We start from the raw sequence: 19,489 nt of genomic DNA, 5'->3' as shown, positions 1-19,489 counted from the left end.
TGTATTCCATTGCCTGGTTGCTTTGTAATTTAACAATTCACCATTGATGGATATTTAGGTTGTTTCTAATATTTTGCTACTTCAAAAAATATTGTCTTGTATAAAGTTAGATATATACAATTTCATATATACAAAGTATATCTTTAGATATACATTCTTAGAGGTAGAATTGTTGGTTCAGAGGGCATTTAGTTATTTTGTATTTTGATAGCCTTTTTCAAACTGCTCCCCCCTAGAGATTATAACAATTTACATTCCAATCCAGAGTATCTGAGAGTGCCTGTTCCCCCAATCTCTTGTCAACAGTAACATATATGCCAAACTGGTGGTGAAATTGGTATCACAGTATGGTTTTGATTTGTAGTTTTCATATTATGAATGAGGTTGGGCATCCTTTCATATATTTGAGCCATTTATATTTCTTTTCTGTGAACTGCCTTTTGCTTATTTTTTTCTATTGGGTTATTGGAGTTTGTTACTAGAAAATCAATATTAGAAAAATCAGTCCTTGCAAGTATACTCTCTTGATTTGTCATATCTTTTGACATTTGCTTATTGTGGGTTTTGCACATAGGTGATGGTGATGATGATGATGATCTAGCTGAGTTTATCAGTCTTTTCCCTTAGACACTGGTGTTTTATTTTTCATATATAAATGTTCACATATATAATACTTACATATACATAATTCTTCTATGGTGTCTTTTAAAATTAAGCTTCAGTTTTTCACATTAAATCTATGATCCATTTGTAACTTTTCGGCATAAGCTGTGAGGTTGAGATCCAACTTCATTTTATTTTTCCAAGTGGCCACTCAACTCACCTAGTACCATTAACTGAATCCTAGATGATTCTAAGAGTCATTTCCTATTTAATACCAACACACATAGTATGAATCTGGAAGTGTATATCAAATAGATGAAAAATATACAAAGGTGGAAGAAGCAACTGGCTGATAATCCTGAGCCCAAGGATCTAGGCTTGGGTTTATCTCTGTTCGTTGAATAATCAAGTAGTTTGGTTCCTGCTTTCAGTTATATATATGTATGTGTATGTGTTTAAACACTGCTGCCAGATTGATCTTTCTAAAACACAAATATGATTATTTTTCTGCCAGTCAATAGTTCCACAACATGTACAGGGTAAAGTCTAGATTTTTAATATGGTATTCTCCTTCTTGTACAAATATTCCAGCCCCCTGTTCGGCTACCTCTCTGATATTGCATTTTCAGCTTAAATTTTAGCAAACTTAATTATGTACCACATCTCTCCAAGAAGAATATATGCTCTCTGAGGGGAAAGGCCAAGAACTCACCCACCACATTTGAATATATGGTAGGTATTGAGAGATACATTATTCAACTAAAGTTGATTTTCTTGTTAACAACTCGTCTGATTTCTGTTCAATTCTTTTAGCGAACCTCTCTAAGCATCAGGTTCTATACCTGCAGAAAGGGGTTGGGTGACTATGTCTGCCTTCTACCTACCTTACATGGAAGAATACTGGCTAAAATATTTATTTATTACCTTGCAGTGCTAAGGCAACTATATAAAATTCCAGAATCATACCTAGAGATTAACAAGGAAAGACTAGTCCCTTAGATTTCGACTTCTAATATCTCTTGCATATAGAGAGAAAAATATTTCTCGGTCTCCTACTACTGCAGAGCCCTGACAGAAAGAATCACATTTCAGATCAGAAGAATATGCAAATATCTTCACATAGATATTATCAGTAGCCTAATGGGTTGCAGAATAACCACAGAGATGTTATCTACAAATCAGACGTTCTGAACCTAAAATTGCATTAACTTTCCAGATTGCTGCTTCCAGGCAATCTCAGAAGGATGGTACCTTGTATCCTGTCCTCAGGTCACCCAGACATCAGTCCTTCTTTAGATGAAGAGGTAAGGAATGTTGAAGATTTCCCCCCTCCTGCTTGATCTGTGAGCAGTTTTAACTGACTGACAGGACACCATGGAAACCCGTTGCTGTAGGACAGATGGCCACATGGTCCCTGCCAGCATGGCTGAGAGCACATGTTATTGCCAACAAACATAGGCTGCAGGGGAAGTTCATGAGCTGCTATTCTAGGGACTCCTGCTCGAAAGGCTGTCACCTTTTCAGTCTATGTCTGGGTTTCCATTCTAGTCACAGCTGCCAGTTAGTGAATTACTCTACAATTCAGCAAATTCACTTGATATCCACCACACCCAGTCATATAGAAATTGCTCCAGTGATTGAACTAATGCGCTGTGTTTGTTTCTATAGCCAACTGGCATCAGACTCCACTGACATATGCAGGAAACCCACCAGGCCAGAAAGGCTCCACGTAGGCTTGATTCTTGCCATAACAAAAGCATTCAGCCAAGCCATGGGCTCACTAGAGGGAAATGAGGAAATGGGAGAAAAGACACAAAAATTATTGTGCCACCTTCTTCATAATTATTGCTGACCCTCAATTTAAAACAGTAGTAAAATAGAAAGTTTAACCCTTTAGTTCTTATGACACTTCCCTGGTGGTCCAGTGGTTAAGACTCCATGCTTCCACTGCAGGGGGCACGGGTTCGATCCTTGGTCGTGGAACTAAGATCCCGCCTGCCGTGTGGCACGGCCAAATAAATAAATAAGCCTTTACTTCTTAGACTTGAACTTTTCATTTGTATCAGATTATATCACTCTCCTAGTTAAACCTCTTCGATGAGGTCCCAATGCAATTAGAATAAAATGCAAAATCTTCATCACGACTGTATTTCCCTAAATGATTTGCATCATTTTGAACTCTTCTTCCCATTTTCCATACTCCAGCACCACTGGTTTTCCTTCTTTTGTTTGACTATTCTAAGAGTATGTACTGCTTCCTCTGCTTCCAGAACCTGTGCCTTGTCCTTCCTGTAAATTTTTCTAACAATGCAGGATTCAGTTTACATTAGATTTGAGCTTGCTTTGAGTACCCTGTCTAAAAACAGCCTTCTTCTTCATGTCCCCAGTTGCTCTCTCTCTCTCATTTTCCATGTCCCTAATGACACTTGTCACACACACACACACACACACAGAACACCAACAAAGTAGACATTCATTAATATGAAATCAATGAAATCAATGTATCAGTAATATTTTTGATAATCTTCTTAGACAAACATGTATTTCCAGGAAATGAAATGAGGAAGCAGAGGGTAATGATATGTTTGAAAAGGAGAGGAGGGCTCCTTGAAAGAGCACAGAGCCTAGTGGTTAGAGCTGAAGTGGCCACTGCATCCTGGACCTAGCATCTCTCTTTCCTTTTCATATTCTTCAGCTTCCTCTATTGAAAAGCCCATAACCAAAAGAAGTTGGTAAGAAACAAAATGCAATAATTAGATTGTTAAACTTATTCTTACAATATTTGAGTATTTCACAAAGGTCATTGCTCTAAAACACTGTGTATAAAAACAACCTGTAGTTTCAAAAATCCAGACATTTTTCTAGTCTAATAATGATTTCTATTCTAATAATGTCTTCCCATTGTGAAGCATGTCAAACCCTAGCCACTATTTTTAGTTCCATGGGTGAAAATAGAGTTCTGCTCTTTCTAATAATGTGTTTGATCACCATGATTTCAAAAGAAGATTTGTTTTTCAAATTAAATGTAGCAGATCAGTGAGCCTATAATGCAGTCCTTTAGATGCCAGAAAGGAAATAGAAATGGACATGTTATTAATGGCTGAAAATTAGGTCATTCCGTCTTATCTAGGGAGACTCCTCTCACAATTTAAACACTCAAACCCATATACATATCAGGGTGATAAATCACAGACTGATCACTGAAAACGTGAGGAAGCATCAAATCAACAAGTAGTTCATTAAGGAAGAAGGAGCCATGGTATCCTGAGTGGGGTCCTGATTGCTTTCTCCCTAGAATGCTGATGGCTACATTTTACCACAACATTTCGTCTTTCTTCCTCTCATAGGGGTGTATAAGGGAGGACAATGACCCCTTGGTACACACACAAGCAGATAAGGCCGAGTAAATCATCAAAACACTGGCAGATGTGAAATCAGGAGACACAGGTTCAAATCCCGGCTCTACTCACTAGTAAATGAGTGGCCCAAGACAAATGATTTAACTTCAGTCTGTGTCTACAGATACATATCGCAAGAGGTTCTTAAGAGAATGACATACGACAAAAAAAAATACATAACAAACAGTCTAAAAGATAGATTGTCAGTGAAAGATTCCTTTCCTCTTTTCCTCTCTTCTTTCCATTTCTTCTTCAAAACAAAATAGATTCTCTGCAGTTAGTATAAAATTGTGGATTTTAAAACAAAAAGTAGAAAATCAATAGAATTTCATAAATTAGTATTGAATATTTGGGACTGCACCTCCTCTAATTGAAAACAACCTGCTCTCATCTAAGTAGAAAATCAATGTTGTACCTTGAAATTATACTTTTTCCCCTCATTTTTAGCCACATTTGTTACCTCATAGTAGGTTTCCAATGTGTGAAAATGTAGATTTTTCTAAAACTATGATAACATTTATTTTTGAATCCAATATTGCTTTTACCATCACATTATTTCGGCACATATTTAAAGAACATGACCATGTGGCCTAAGCTGTATTATGGGCTCCAAATGACAAGGTCTCTACTTTCAAGGAGATCTGGTCTAGTGGTGAAAAGCTATATAAAATTTACAATTGCATTACAATGAGGTAAATATTATAAATAAAGGTATGGAAAGGGTGATGCTGAAGCACGGAGTGGGAACATGCAATTTGGCTGGACAAGCACAGAGGGGAAGGATTTAGAAAAGTTTCTAAATGGAATGACCTTTGAGACAAGGTTAGCAGATGGAAGTATAGGTCTAAAGCTCAGAAGAAAGAAAAAAGTTTGAGATAGACATTTAGAGTCCTCAATATTTTAGTAGTAAGAGCATGGATAAGATTCCTCAAGGTCAGTGTGTAGAATAAGAAAAACAGCCTAAGATGGTTGACCTCAGCTCTGCTGGTCATTACCTAGCTGGGCTGGGTTTGACTGCACCCCATGAGTTTTCTCACCCCAGCACCCAGAGGGAAGGAGAATCCATAACTTTGGAAAGGCTTTTCTCTTGGTGGAGGGTAGCAGAGAGACATAGCCGAATCACACAAACACAAACCTTCGGCTCAGATGTGACAAATGTCACATCCCATTGGCCAAGGCATGTTGCATGATCATACTCAAAGTCTCTGGGACAGAGGCAGATGACTACAAGTGAACAGGCAAGTCAAATGTAATGGGTGGAGGTGTATAATATAATCCTACAGGGGAGAGGAGAACAATTGGGAACAATAATCCTTTTTTAAAAAAATTATGATCTGCCTTTTCTTATGCTTCTCTCCATTTCTGAAACTTTTATTCTGGTTTATTAACAATTTTGATGAGCCCTACCAGTCAACGTAGCACTTCAAATATACTTTTTAGGACTACATTCCTAAATACTAATAGACAACCAAGGATCATCAGTTACTGAAATCTAATACATGAAAACACTAACACAAATCAGAAAAAGAAAGGAGTTCAAGGGAAACAGAATGCCAATATTAGGGGAAAAAACATTTTTTTTTTTTTTACAGGTACAAACTTTCAGTTATAACATAAATAAGTCATGAGGATGTAATGTACAACACAGTGACTATAGTGAATAATACTCTACTGTATATTTGAAAGTTGTTGAGTGTAGATCTTAAGAAAAACTATTAATCTTCTCAAAAATCAGATACTCCATTTACAAAACAGAGATTATTTTTTAAAAAAAGGAACACTCTGAAAAGAGAAAAGCTCTTAAAAATAGATGGTCTTTAAATACCTCCTTAAATAAAGTGATGGTCAAAGTACACATTGTTCTTAAGAATGAATATCACATTTGGGAAAACCTCCCTTCCACATATTGGGAAAAATAAAATAAAAACTCTCTGAGAGGTAGGAATAGAGGGGATCTACCACAACCAGATAGAGAACATCTAAAAAAAACCTGCACCTAAAATTATATTTAATGGTAAAGACTGAATGATTTTCTCCAAGGTTGTGGAAAAGGCCAGAATGTAAGTTTTCACCACTCTTATTCAAAATAGTACTAGAAGTTGAGACTTTTTTTCACTTGTTTCAAGTGTGTTTGTCATTGTTCACAGATGCATTTTTATGGTGGCTACTTTAAAAACGTTTGTCAGAGAACTTTAACAGTTCTATTATCCTGGTGTTGGCACACTTTGTTGGTGGCAGTGCTGGTGTTTTCATTTAGTTTGACATTTTTCTGTTTCTTGATAGACAAGTGATTTTTTAAATTGAAACCTGGAGATCTGAGGTATTATGTTATGAGACTCTGGATCTTATTTAAACCTTCTATTTGTCTGGCTTCCTCTGACATGGCTCCAGCAAGAGAACTGGCAGGTGATGCTTCATTACTGCCAGGTGGTCCTAGAAGTCGGGGTTCCCCACTCAGCTCTCAGTGACATCTGTGCTGAGGACTCATCATTACTGCTTGATAGGATAGGAGTTCTGGCTCCCCAGGTGGCTTCCACTGACCCCATGGTGAGGGGAAAGGGTGGCTTTAGTACCTTGGTGATGGTAAAAGACCTGAATCTCCAATAGTATCCACTAGGTATATTCCCAGCACATAGAGGGAGAGACATGTCATCAGCTCTGGGAGTTAGGGTAATCCAGGTTCCCCATGTGGTCTCTGCTGACGTCCTGCGGGGAAGGAGGGGCTCGTTACTACCCTGTGGGGATGAAAGTCCCAATTCAATCTTTGACACTGCCGTGGTGAATGATTGTGGCTCCTTGTTACAGCCTGATGAGGGTGAGAGTCTAGGATACCCACTCAGCCTTTGCAGAAGGGTGAGGGTGTGGACGCCCTTTTAGTGTGGTGTTTGGCTGGGGTAGAGTTGTTATTATCTAACAGTTTTCTGTCTTGCTAGACTGCCCCTTTCTTGGTCCTTTGGCTAGAACGAGCAGGCTTTGGTTGGAGCTTTTTTGTCTATAATCATTGACATTTCCAGGTTGCTGATTTATTTAGCCCTGAGTCTGAATACAGAAGGCAAAAAGAAGTCCTAGGGAATCCTCCGATATGTCATTCCTTGGGCCCCTGGGACTCTAACGCATCTGCCTTCTTCTTTCCATCTTTCAGAGTTGTCTGATGGTATAATATTATATGTATCATACACAATGTATCACATATATTAATAATAATATGCATGCAATATATAATATATTATCATAACATATATCACAACATATATATTATCATAATATATGATATTATGGTATATAATCTTATGATATAATTTATTAAAATAAAATTATATTACATTATACATATTATATGTATTTTTTTAGGGTTTTTAGTTGTACTTGAAAGAATAAGGAAAGTACATCTGCTCCATCTTTCCAAAAGTGGAAGTCTCCATTGAGTTTTTAAGTTTAGTTATTATATTCTCTTCCAACATTTTATTTTCTCTAATTGTTAATGACTACCTTTTTGTTGTATTTTTTATCTATTTTAAATTTTTGATTTTTTTCTTTTTTCTTTTTTGGCTGCATTGGGTCTTCGTTGCTGCATGTGGGCTTTCTCTAGTTGCAGCGAGCGGGGGCTACTCTTCGTTGCGGTGCGTGGGCTTCTCATTGCGGTGGCTTCTCTTGCTGTAGAGCACAGGCTCTAGGTGTGCAGACTTCAGTAGTTGTGGCTCACAGGCTCTAGAGCGCAGGCTCAGTAGTTGTGGCACACGGGCTTAGTTGCTCCATGGCATGTGGGATCTTCCCAGACCAGGGATCGAACCCACGTCCCCTGCATTGGCAGGCGGATTCTTAACCACTGCTCTACCAGGGAAGTCCCTGATTATTTTTTAATTTTTATATTTTCAGATTATTTTACTCTCTCAAGTTCTTAGAATACTAATCCTGCAGTTCATTGTATCTGCTGAATCCCTTCATTATAGTTCATTTCCTCTTGTAGTGTGTAATTTTTGAATGAGTGTTTATCGTCAGCTCAAATATTTCTTCCCTGAGTGAATCCCTTTCCTCCTATACAGTAAAAGCTCTAAAGAGCAATTTTGTTTTGCTTCTGGTGGACACCTCTGGGAATTCACCTGTCCAGGATCAGTATTTACATGTTTAATTTATCAGCTTAGAATTCATGTCTGACCGTGGAGTGTGAACTGGTATTCCATACCTGGGCATGATGTGAGCTTTGAGTTTCAGTTCTTAATTGGAGATATGTTGTCATTACTCTTACCCAAAACACAAAGGAGAAAGATTCCTATGCCATTTCTTGGGACTTACGATGCTTTCTCATTCAGCTAACAAACCAGGCAGCTCCTAGGGGAGCCCGGATTTTTGCTGGTGTCTGTTTTCAGCAATCAGTCTCACATGGGCCCGCAGCTACATCTCTTATTCTGTACACACATTAAAATCCTAGCCACTAGCCACTAAGTCCTATATCTATTCATGTGTCTTTGGACCAGCTTGACATTTCTTATTTGTCTGGGTATGAATATTTCTGTCACCTTGGGATTGTCTTAATGTGTGCTGAAGCCAGCTCATACAGGCTGGCAAGAGTTAATGGTTAGATTTTCTGAAATTTGTAAACTGATCATTATAAACATGCTGGTTGAAACATGCATTTCTAAGTGTTTATAACGTTAGCGGTTCTGTATTAGGTCAGAATGCCATGATACAGAGATTAGAATTTTGTCATCGATTTAACAGTCAGAAATTCCGTAGAAAATCATTTTACTTTACATCCAGGGCAATATCCTTCCATCCACCCACCCACCCCACTCCCACTTCCCACTCCCCACTTATGAGAAAATGAAGGCACAGTGAGATTAAATGCCAAGAGTCTGTGCAAACATTTTCCTCACTCTCTATGATACCACTGCTCTTTCTATGACTTCATCCTGTGGTCTTGTCTGTACTTGTGTAGGTAAAAGGTCATTTCTGCACTTTTCTTTTAAAACAAGCTTCAATAAAATGATGGAGATGCTGAGCCTCTTGCTTCCAGGTGGCAAGGTAATGAATGGAAATCACCATCAAGAGCTGTCCAGGTTCCAGTATCTCCCTTGAGGTGCCTCTGGCTGGACCGGTAAGAAAACCCACCTCTGAAGGACAGATATCTTCCCACATTTCCCCAGAGGACACTAGCACTTGGCAAATAGCTCCCTTGTCAATGACAGTTTCTAGATGTCAGCTTCACACCACCTTTATAGAGCCAAACAGAAGTCATTTTGAGCCACTTCTGTTTTTTCTCATTTTCTACTTTACCCTTCCCTCTCTTTTCATCTCTTCTCCTTTGTACCTCTCTTCTTAATTGCATTGTCCCATTATTATTATTACTATTATTATTGTCATTATCATTATTATTATTTTGCTAAAGCAGCAATTATTGAAAGGCCTATCCAAACATCCGTTAACACGTCATATGAATACACTGTTTCCCAAGGGCTACATTTTGTAAAGAAATCATAGATTTCTAATTATCAGCAGGACATGTGTTTCTAGGAACTAGAAAAGGAAGTGGTTTAAAACATTTTTGAAGAATATACGAGAATCCCCCCTTATCTGTGGGGTATGCATTCTAAGCCTCCCAGTGGATGCCTGAAACCCAGGCATTTTAATTTGTAAATTAGGCACAGTAAGAGATTTACGATAATAACTAGTAAATAATAAACTTGTACAATTATAACAATATACTATAATAAAAGTTATCTAAATGTGGTCTCTCTCTCTCCCTCTCAAAATATCTTGTAGAAATTTAGTGCCTTTTCTGTCTTAACTAAGCCCTTATCACTCACTGTGGCCGTCATTTTTGCAGTTTGAGGTGCTACCTCAAAACCATCATATATTTCTTTTTCCCTCATCACAATTTCACGGATGAAAGATTAGTTCTTACCATAGATCTTAGCAACATACAATTTAAAAATATTTTTCTTAGTAGGTAAAGAACTTTCACCTTTTCACTTAAAGGAAGCACTTTACAGCGTCTCTTTGGCACAACCAAACTGCCAGCATCACCACTCTTGCTCTTTGGGGCCTTTATTCATTAAAATTAGGGTCACTTGAACACAAACACTGAAATACCAACAGTGGATCTGTTAACTGATTTGGGCTAGTAAGTGACTAACGGGACGGATACGCTGGGCAAAGGGATGATTTACATCCAGGAGGGACAGAGCCAGTGGTGTGAGATTTCATATAAATTGTTTATTTCTGGAATTTTCCATCTAATATTTTCAGACCACAGTTGACCATGGGTAACTGAAAGCATGAATAATAGGAGACTGCGATACAGAAAATTAAAAAAAACAGAAATACCATCCTACTGTTCGTAGTACATTCGTTATCCTTATTAATAGCCCTTTTTTTTTTAAGTATTTATTTATTTATGGCTGTGTTGGGTCTTCGTTTCTGTGCGAGGGCTTTCTCTAGTTGCGGCAAGTGGGGGCCACTCTTCATCGCGGTGCGCAGGCCTCTCAGTATCGCGGCCTCTCTTGTTGCGGAGCACAGGCTCCAGACGCGCAGGCTCAGTAGTTGTGGCTCACGGGCCCAGCTGCTCCGCGGCACGTGGGATCTTCCCAGACCAGGGCTCGAACCCGTGTCCCCTGCACTGGCAGGCAGATTCTCAACCACTGCGCCACCTCGTTATCCTTATTATAGATAATCCTTAAATAGCTTTGGATCAACTTACAACTGTGATGCTGATGGGACTTGGATTTTACAATGTTGTAGAACCAGGGATTACTTGGTTTAACTCCCTCACTTGATAAATGAGGAAGTAAAACTAAGAAAGCAGGCACCTAGTTCTACTTTCAAACTCAGGGACTGTATACTTCCTCTTTTTACCTTTTTCAAGCATGTAATAAAATCTCCTTGTAGATTTAATGATACAAGTCACTTGAATGTCACTTATGAGACAAAATAGTTTTAAAGGACATGGTCTGTGGTCCAGGGAACCGGCACTGACCAAAAAGTCATATGTAGGTAGTATTTGACCCTCCTGTTTGCATACGAAAGTAAACCCTCCCTGATTAGCTATCACAATGTCATCCCTATAAAAAGAAACTTTGCTAACAGTGTAATGTAGGAGTTACAATCACAGGCTCTAGAGCCAGACTGCCTGGGCATGAATATTATTTTAATTATTTCCTAGCTCTGTGACCTTGGGCCCCTCACTTATATTCTCTGTGTTTCAGTTTTCTCATCCATAAAATTTGGATAATGTTAGTAACCACATTTAGGGTTGTTTTGAAGATCGAATGAACCATACATCTAGAATGCTTGGAACACTTTTTGTCACAAAGTAAACACTACGTGAGGATGAGTTATTGTAATAGATTATTTTTTAAGAGACTGCAATTAGTCCCCTCCCTATCCAGATGCTCCTTACCAAGTGACTGTACAGCAACTCCCATTAAAGAATGGACTCTATCTCCCCACCCCCTGGAATTGGGCCTGACCTTGCCACTTGCTTTGGTTAGCATAGGTGGTGATGGGACACTTTTGCACATAAGTCTCAAGAGTACTCAGACCTTCCTACCGCCATGGGAAGGGGCTAAATGTGGCCAACAGGAAGACCAGAGTCTACACAGACCAGAGTCAACTCAGCCCAAACTGAGGCTCCAGAGACCAGACAGAGCCACCACACTGACCACAGATGCATGCGAAAGACCAGAAAAGAGCACAAGAATCTCGCAGCTGAACCCAGTCTAAATTACCAGTTGCAGCATAGTAAGCTAAATGAATGTTTCTTGTTTTAAATTTTGTGGTGGTTTTGCTGTTGCTATATAAGCAACAAACTGATACAGTTATTATATTTAGATTGCATCCCGAATCCTTTGACATTCCTCCATTCAAGAAGAGAGGTCTATGTCCCTTTCCCTCGAATCTGGGTAGGTCTGTGACTGCTTTGACCAATACAATGCAAGAGAAAGGATACCACCTGACTTCTGAGGCTAGGTGACAGGAGACCACATGGTAACCACCTGATTCTCCTGGAACATGGATTCTGGGAGAAGCCAAGGATCAAGTGAGATGCTTGATGATTCTGAGACTGTCATGCTGTAGACACTACATATAAGTCCTCTGGTCATCAACCCCAGCTGAGCTCCCAGCCAACAGCCAGCATCCACTGCTACATACATGATTGAGCCATGTTGTAGGTCTAACCTAGCCAAGACTTCAGATTATGCTGTCCCCAACTGACATTTGACTGCAATTGCATGGGAAACCCCAAGTGAAAATTACCCAGTCAAGCCCTTCTCAAATTAGCGACCCACAAAATGGTGAGCAAAATTAAATGATTGTTTCAAGCCGCTAAGTTTTGGAGTAAGTAGTTACACAGCAAGAGTATGCAGAACACCATTATATGCGACTGATTCATAGCAGAAAAAGCAAGTGGTATTTGTAATGGGATCTGTTATTCCACTAGGGGATTCTGAAATCAAAATGACCCCTTAAAATATATAGGAACAGATGCAGGGTTATGAACAGTACATGAAGGTGGGGAATTGCCTGACCCTTACCCACAAGCCCACCATTCTGCAATGGCATTCTCCCTCACTTCTAAGAAAGCTACTTTGAATTGCATATTTACCTTCTTCTTTTGGAGCAAGGCCAAGATTTAGAGTTATGCAGACTCTTCTCCAAAGTAACTTGCAGCTGAAGACCCAACATTAATGTAGAATCTGGTCTCCTCTGATTTGTGCTTGTCTTTAAAGTTCTATCTGTTACAGCAACCAGAACATTTGGGTCCCATGAGCTAAAGTGAAAGTGATTTTTTTTGATTCACTCTCTCAAAGTATTTGACTTGTATTTCCATAAAAACCTGCCTGAGGAGTTCTCTTGGGATACAAGGACACGAGGAGTAAAAAAGGAAACACTAATGTCATGCAGAGATGCACTGGTGTTTGCATTTTAAACTTTAGCCAACTGAATGAAATTTTGAGACTTTATATTTTTAGGTCACTTTCCCATGACCTAGAACTATTGGGTCAGATTTTGAGGACAAAGAACTGGGGTCATTTGATATTTCCCCAGCTGCTTTTTCTTGTGGTGCTAAGTTCCCAAATCCCTGACTAGGGAACAAATTTCTAAAAGCACTTCACTAGAATGACATATACAGGCTAAACATTCTTCATGGCTGGTAATATTTTTGCACATTTTCCCACTAATGGAAGTAACCTTTGAATAGGACATGTTGTCGACATTTGGACCTATTAGTTTTGAAGTAGATGGTGCAGGTCATCTATTCTGAGGTCAGGGAGATCTGGGCTCTAACATTAACTCAATAACAGGATTTTGGACAAATCATCTAATTATTTTATGCCCCAGTTTCCTCAGCTATAAAATATGAGCAATAACATTTATCTTGAGGGACCCAAATAAGACAGTGTTTGTAAGAGCAACTTGTACAGTGTTTGACATAGAGTAATTGTTCACTAAATGCCAGCATCAGAGCTGACATTTAAAACCAATGCAAAGTTTCACATCAATTTAGTTACCTGTGCAATCCTGGATAAATTATCTCCACCCCCATGCCTTAGTGTATTCATTGATAAAACTAGATTTTAAAAGGTATTAGAATTCAAATGTAAAATTATGTGAAAGCATTTAAAAACTATAAGGTGCCCCACCAGTAGAAAGGGGGATAATGGTGATTATGATCATAACTGTGAAAATTGATGATAATAATGATATTTATTTGGGAATTATTTGGAAATCTTCTATAGGCGTCTCAGCAAGCTTCTTAAATGTCCTTTCGAAGGAAGCCTTTAGATGTTATTGTTACTAAATAAAAATGTGAAAGCCAGGATCCACTCTGAACAAAAATAAAGAGGTAAAGTTTGTCATTATACTTGTAGGTACCCGAGCTTAACAAACACACTTCCTGTTTTGCTCTATTTACCCTTTCTTCACCATGCCCATGCTGTACCCACACAAGCTCCAAGGTATCCACATTTCACATCATGTTCTGAGGCTCTTCTATCTGAGTTACACTTGAGTGGAACTTAATTTGGGAATTTCTAGGTGTGATGTAACTTGAGACATTGTGACACTTTGGTAGAGTGTGCAATTTGTGAGCAGAAGATCCCCAAACACACTGCACTGGCCGGGGAATGAACTGGCGGGAAGGTGGTAGAAACTGGAGATGGCATTTTGAGAAGTTTAGATGAGGAGGAGAAGGAAGAGGGTGGAGAGTAACTGAAGAGCTTTCTTTTCCCCACTAATACTTCACAGCTAACAAAGTAACCCAAATGTTCATCCTGCTTTAGGCAGCCTGTGATCCATGAGGGCGGAATCTTGAACCACTTGCGAGGTTATTTCACCTCTGAGCCTCTGCTTCCTCATCTATAAGACAGGAATAATTACACACAGTGGTGTGGTGATAAATGTTAAACAATCAGCTCTCTTGGGGAAAAAACCTTGATTTGTAACATTTGTCAATTTTGGCAATGTTGATAGATTCACAGTGACCAATTTCCAGCGACCAATGTGACTTGACTGAATGCGGAATTGGGGAGGGATGTGCCATTAATAATGATATATAGTATTTCTACTATATGTAAACAATAGATTTAAATAACCTGGAAAGCATAGATACTAGTAAAATGTAGTAAAACAATTAGGAAGTAAGGAGTTTGAGTTTTCATTACCATTGTTTTTAGTGTAATTTATTTCAAGTGAAGTTTCTATAATTTAATTTTTAGTAATGTCAGTATTTTACAACCTGCTCTCAGAATTCCTAAAGATGTAATGACCTGCTCTTTCTTGCTAGCTGGCATGGGCCAGCTCCAGCACACCACTGATTATATTTGCTTAAAGGGCTTTTTTGAGAATTATCATGCCACATTTTAATTTAAATCTTAAGAAAATCACATTTAAAGCTATTACTTTTATATTTTTCAAATTTGGCAAACCCAAATGACTTTGTCAGTAACTCTGGATGTTAAAGAAATCAATGCTACTCAGATGTTAACTGTAGTTAGTATAGTTGAGTCTAGATAGCTGCCATATTCTCAGAGATAATACCAGGAACTTTAGCAGCTGCAGAGGTGACTGGAAAGTGTGACAGTGATGAAATCAACAGTGACAAAAGAGTCTAGGGGAGGAATAAATCATGGTCCACATCTAATTCCTTTTGCTGACGTATTGTATGCCTTTGGTCCTCATGGGGATCTGGGAAAGGAGGGAGAGGATCTGGCAGTTCTGGTGATCTAGCTGGTGAAAGAGAGTCATGAGATCATTGTGACTGAATTTTTTCTACTGTGTCTAGAAAGGCTTCTGGAATTCCCTCGCTCAGGCAGGTGGATTGAAGACACTTGTTGTCCAATGAAAAAGAGGAAGGTAAGAAATGAATCACAGAAATAATTTGATAACAAGAAAGAACATGTAAGAGAGGGAGAGAGGAGAGACAGAAGATTGGAGAAAGAGAAAGACAGACAGATTGATTTAGTTCCTATCCTGAAGCTAAAATCTGGTCAAGTTTATTAAATGGAAGGAATATTTTATAGGAATCAGATTTCCAGGAAAATTCTTCAGAGTTAAATTATATCTTACACAAGCAACACCTTTCTGTCTGAATGAAACAAACAAACAAAAAACAAGCATTAACAAAGATCCAAAAGATAGGAAATAGTGAAAGATCTTTAGTAAATTTAAAAGATTCCATTCATCCTTTTACTACTAATACTAATGGAAACAGTCTTTCCTTGGGCAGGCAGAGATAATACTTCAATTTTTATTTTTTACAAAATGGACTGAGCGTTTTAAGACAAAAGGCAAAAGCTATGACAAATGTTGTAAGCAAGCATTTAGCAAAAAGTATGTGTCAAGCGTTAATGTCAACGTACTCCTTTTTCTTACCATCCACTTTGCCAAGTCTTGAAGAACCCATAAGCTGATAGGGTAGAAATATCTCAAACTAAGTTAACATGGCAGAGCTGCTTTACCCAGGCAGCTGGAAAGGCTAAAACTCACAGTCGGTGCCCACTTTTATTCCTAGCAGAAAATGTGTAGAATCAAGTGTAAAGGTCTAGATGCAAATGGAAGATAGGTAAGGCTAGGAAAGAGCAAGATATGGAAAAACTTAAACATAGAGGGAAAAATTATGTTCTAGAAAGAGGTCAAGGTGACTGCTCTTAATGTAGTGTGTGTGGATACACACATGGTTTCTTGTACACACAATCTCAAGATGTAGTGGTTCAAGTCATCCGTTGGGAGAAGATAAATAATATTATTTTCTTTTAGAAAATGAGAAGAGAAGACTTTTTTCACTTGTTTACATAGTGAAAAGAGAAAACATCCCAAGTTGCTCATGTGTCATTAGGATTGAAGTAGAGGAACTCAACACAAGTAAAAAATATGGGGAAAAAATGTGGTAGAAGCACAGTTTGCTGTTATCATCAATTATTCTGAGATGTAGCTCCAAGAACAAACTTCTGCTTTTAAAAATCATTTTCTCTTGAAATACTAAGAAAATTCATTCAATAACTATCCCCATATACGTGCTGAGAATGATGGCGAAATCTATAACTACAAAAAGAACTACGTTATGAGGGAGAAATGCATAAGATAATGAAAAAAATGAAGACATTATTTGTCAAATATGTTAATGGTACAGTGTCTCCACATACTGTAAAGTAGGAGGATTCAAACCTCCAATGTCTTAGTGTTTGTCCTTTTACTCTGATCTTAATTTCCCTCCTCTCTCCACACGTATCCTTCAGAGGAAGACGTACTTGCTTATGGTGCCAAAGAGGCTACGTGCTTTCCTTTTGTTTGTGAACAGACATCATCAGTGAATCAAGAATGAGGTCACTGCTTCCACGCCCACCCCCAGCCCACCACCACCAGCTAGTTTATTTTTAAGCAATATTACCCTCTCTCTTCTTCTACATTTTTTCCACTCCTGTTTTCACTTTTCAGAAGCTTGTAATTCAGTCCCAATTTACTGCTCTGGCAAACATCAGAAACTGCTAAGTAAAAAGAATCCTTGCTTTGAGGCCTGATTCTGGGTTTAACATATTATTTCTCCAAAGAAGGGATTGTAAAAACAAATGTGTTTCCTTTAGATCACAAGAAAACCAAACCTAGTAAATAATGACTCCAAGAAAGAAAATATTTGGTCAACTCTGAGTTGGACTCACTAATTATTGTAGTGTAGTCCCATAATGATCTATCTTGTTAACGCTTACAGTTGGATAAATACTGCAGGGCAAGTCATGTCTCCCAAGATATGAGCTAATTTATCTATTAACTAAAGTCTAGAAGACTTTTTCCCTTAGTTCTGTCTTTTGCTGAGTACACACAGTGTATTTGCTCCTGCCCAGGCAAGAATATAGTATGGTTCCAGCTTTGTGGGAATTTCCAAGGCTCCCAAGGATCAGCCTCACTGCACTTAGAAGTTGAGTACAGAAAAGTACCTCAAGAGCAGATTCTCATCGGACTCATTCTCCTGAGTCTGATATGCCATCTTCCCTACAGAAATACTGCTCTCCAATACTGCCAGGGGAAAGAAATCTATGCCAATATTCCAATATACCGAAGAAAGCTGAAGGCTCCATGAGCTAACCCCAAATGATGCAAGGTATTCTTTGACCATTCCTGTCTCAATGGGCCACACTTTAAAGAAAGAGTCATATCTAAGAGCTTTCTAGTTTGAGCTGGGACGTTGTGGGCATAAGTGCTCTCAGAATATGATTTTGATGAAGCCTGAGTCTTTAAGAGTCAGGAATGTGAAGTTGGCTGACCTTGGTCTGAATCTCAATTCTACCATTTGGATATTCACTGTATGATCTTGAGCAAATAACTTATTCTTTCTGAACCTCGGTTTTCTCAAGTGTAGAATAGGCATGAAGTTTCCTACCTCATAGTGTTATTTCAAGGACTGGCTGAATCAGTGAGATAATTCATAACTTGCGAAACACTTGCCTTATTGTTATCAACAACAACATTTGAAGAAAACTGCTATATAGTCCCCGTCAAAGGTATTCTTATTTAAAGCATTGAGGAGAGCTGACAAATTCCCAGATGGCACAGTAGTCTGCCTAAAAAAAAAAAAAAAAAAATCAGCTAATCAGGATATCATGGCTGGTTTTCATACCAGCAGAAAGAATGACTATTTTTGCCTCCCTTACTTCTTGCTTGGTACCTATAGTTGCAGTATTACTGTTAGCAAAGCTCAAAGCCTTAAGCTAGTACTATCGCCCAGTGGGACTTGAAGATTATTAATCATTTACACTTTAACTCGAGAGGGTTTCAAATCGTGTACCAGAAGGAAGTCTGGCTGACAGAAGTGTAACTGGGTTTTAAGAGCCAGAGCCCCACCTAGGATGCAATGAGAACCAAGTAACCACCAGGCTCCACGAATGTTGTCCTCAGATACCCAAACTCTTATCCCAGAGGGTGATGTGAATAATAAGAGCTGAAGCACATGAAGTCTTGTTCATGGCCATCCCCAAAGTCCTACAAAGGAGGTGGCCCTGCCCCCAAGATAGCTGAGAAGGCTCCTCAAATAATGACCTTAGCACGTATGCCCAGGTAGGATGAGGTCATTCCTGATAGGCTAGTTCCTTTTATACCCAGCTAGGACCCTGGCAGATGAGAAATAGAGGAGGAAAGACTCAATTTATTAAAAGTTTGTCTCAGCAACAGGCTTGGTTAGTACCACCAATCTTTGGGTTCATAAGCTCTTGCTCCAGCTTTGGTCCAGCTGCTACATTATCATCTCTTCTTCTTCCCTTCGTAAGGAAACAACGTAAGGAGAGAAAGGTCTCCGTCCTCAGAACTACGTTGTCTGGGTCAGTGCCCAGCTGAGCTACATTGAAGCCAGAAGCAAAAGAGATCACTGAGCCTGTCTTTATTAAAACTTTTGATAGTTGGGTTACAGTGGATTTTTTTGCATTAGTTTTGCTTTTTAAAACTATTGCCTTAAAATATTATTTGTCCCCATACCTGGATTCTTGGGCAGCGCCTTGTGAAGGCCTTGCTCACCTCACTCTAATCACAGCCCTGACTCGGGGGCTCAGTCCTCAGAGGAGAAAATGGGTGACGAAATGCAGGCACGGGGACCTCGAAGTGCATCTCACTGTGATGGTTAATTTCATGTGTCACCTTGGCTGCACCATGGGGAGCTCAGATTCAGCACCATTTCTGAGTGTGTCTGTGAGGGTGTTTCCAGATGAGATTAGCATTTGAATCGGTGGGATCAGCAAAGCAGATTGCCCTCCCCAATATGATCACCCTTTCAATCTCTGAATACAACAAAAAGCAGAAGGAGGAATTTGCCCCTTTCTCTTCCTGCCTGCCTGCTGGAGCCGAGGCATCCGTCTTTTCCTGCCCTTGAACTGGGATTTATACCATTGGCTCCCCTGTTTCTCAGGACTTTGGACTTGGACCGGAATTATGCCTCCAGCTTTGCTGGGTCTCCAGCTTGCGGACAGCAGACCATGGGACTTCTCAGCCTCCATAATTGTGTGAGC

This window comes from Eubalaena glacialis, chromosome 20 (assembly GCF_028564815.1).
Source record: "Eubalaena glacialis isolate mEubGla1 chromosome 20, mEubGla1.1.hap2.+ XY, whole genome shotgun sequence".
NCBI classification, from domain to species: Eukaryota; Metazoa; Chordata; class Mammalia; order Artiodactyla; family Balaenidae; genus Eubalaena; species Eubalaena glacialis.
This window is presented reverse-complemented; position numbering follows the sequence as displayed.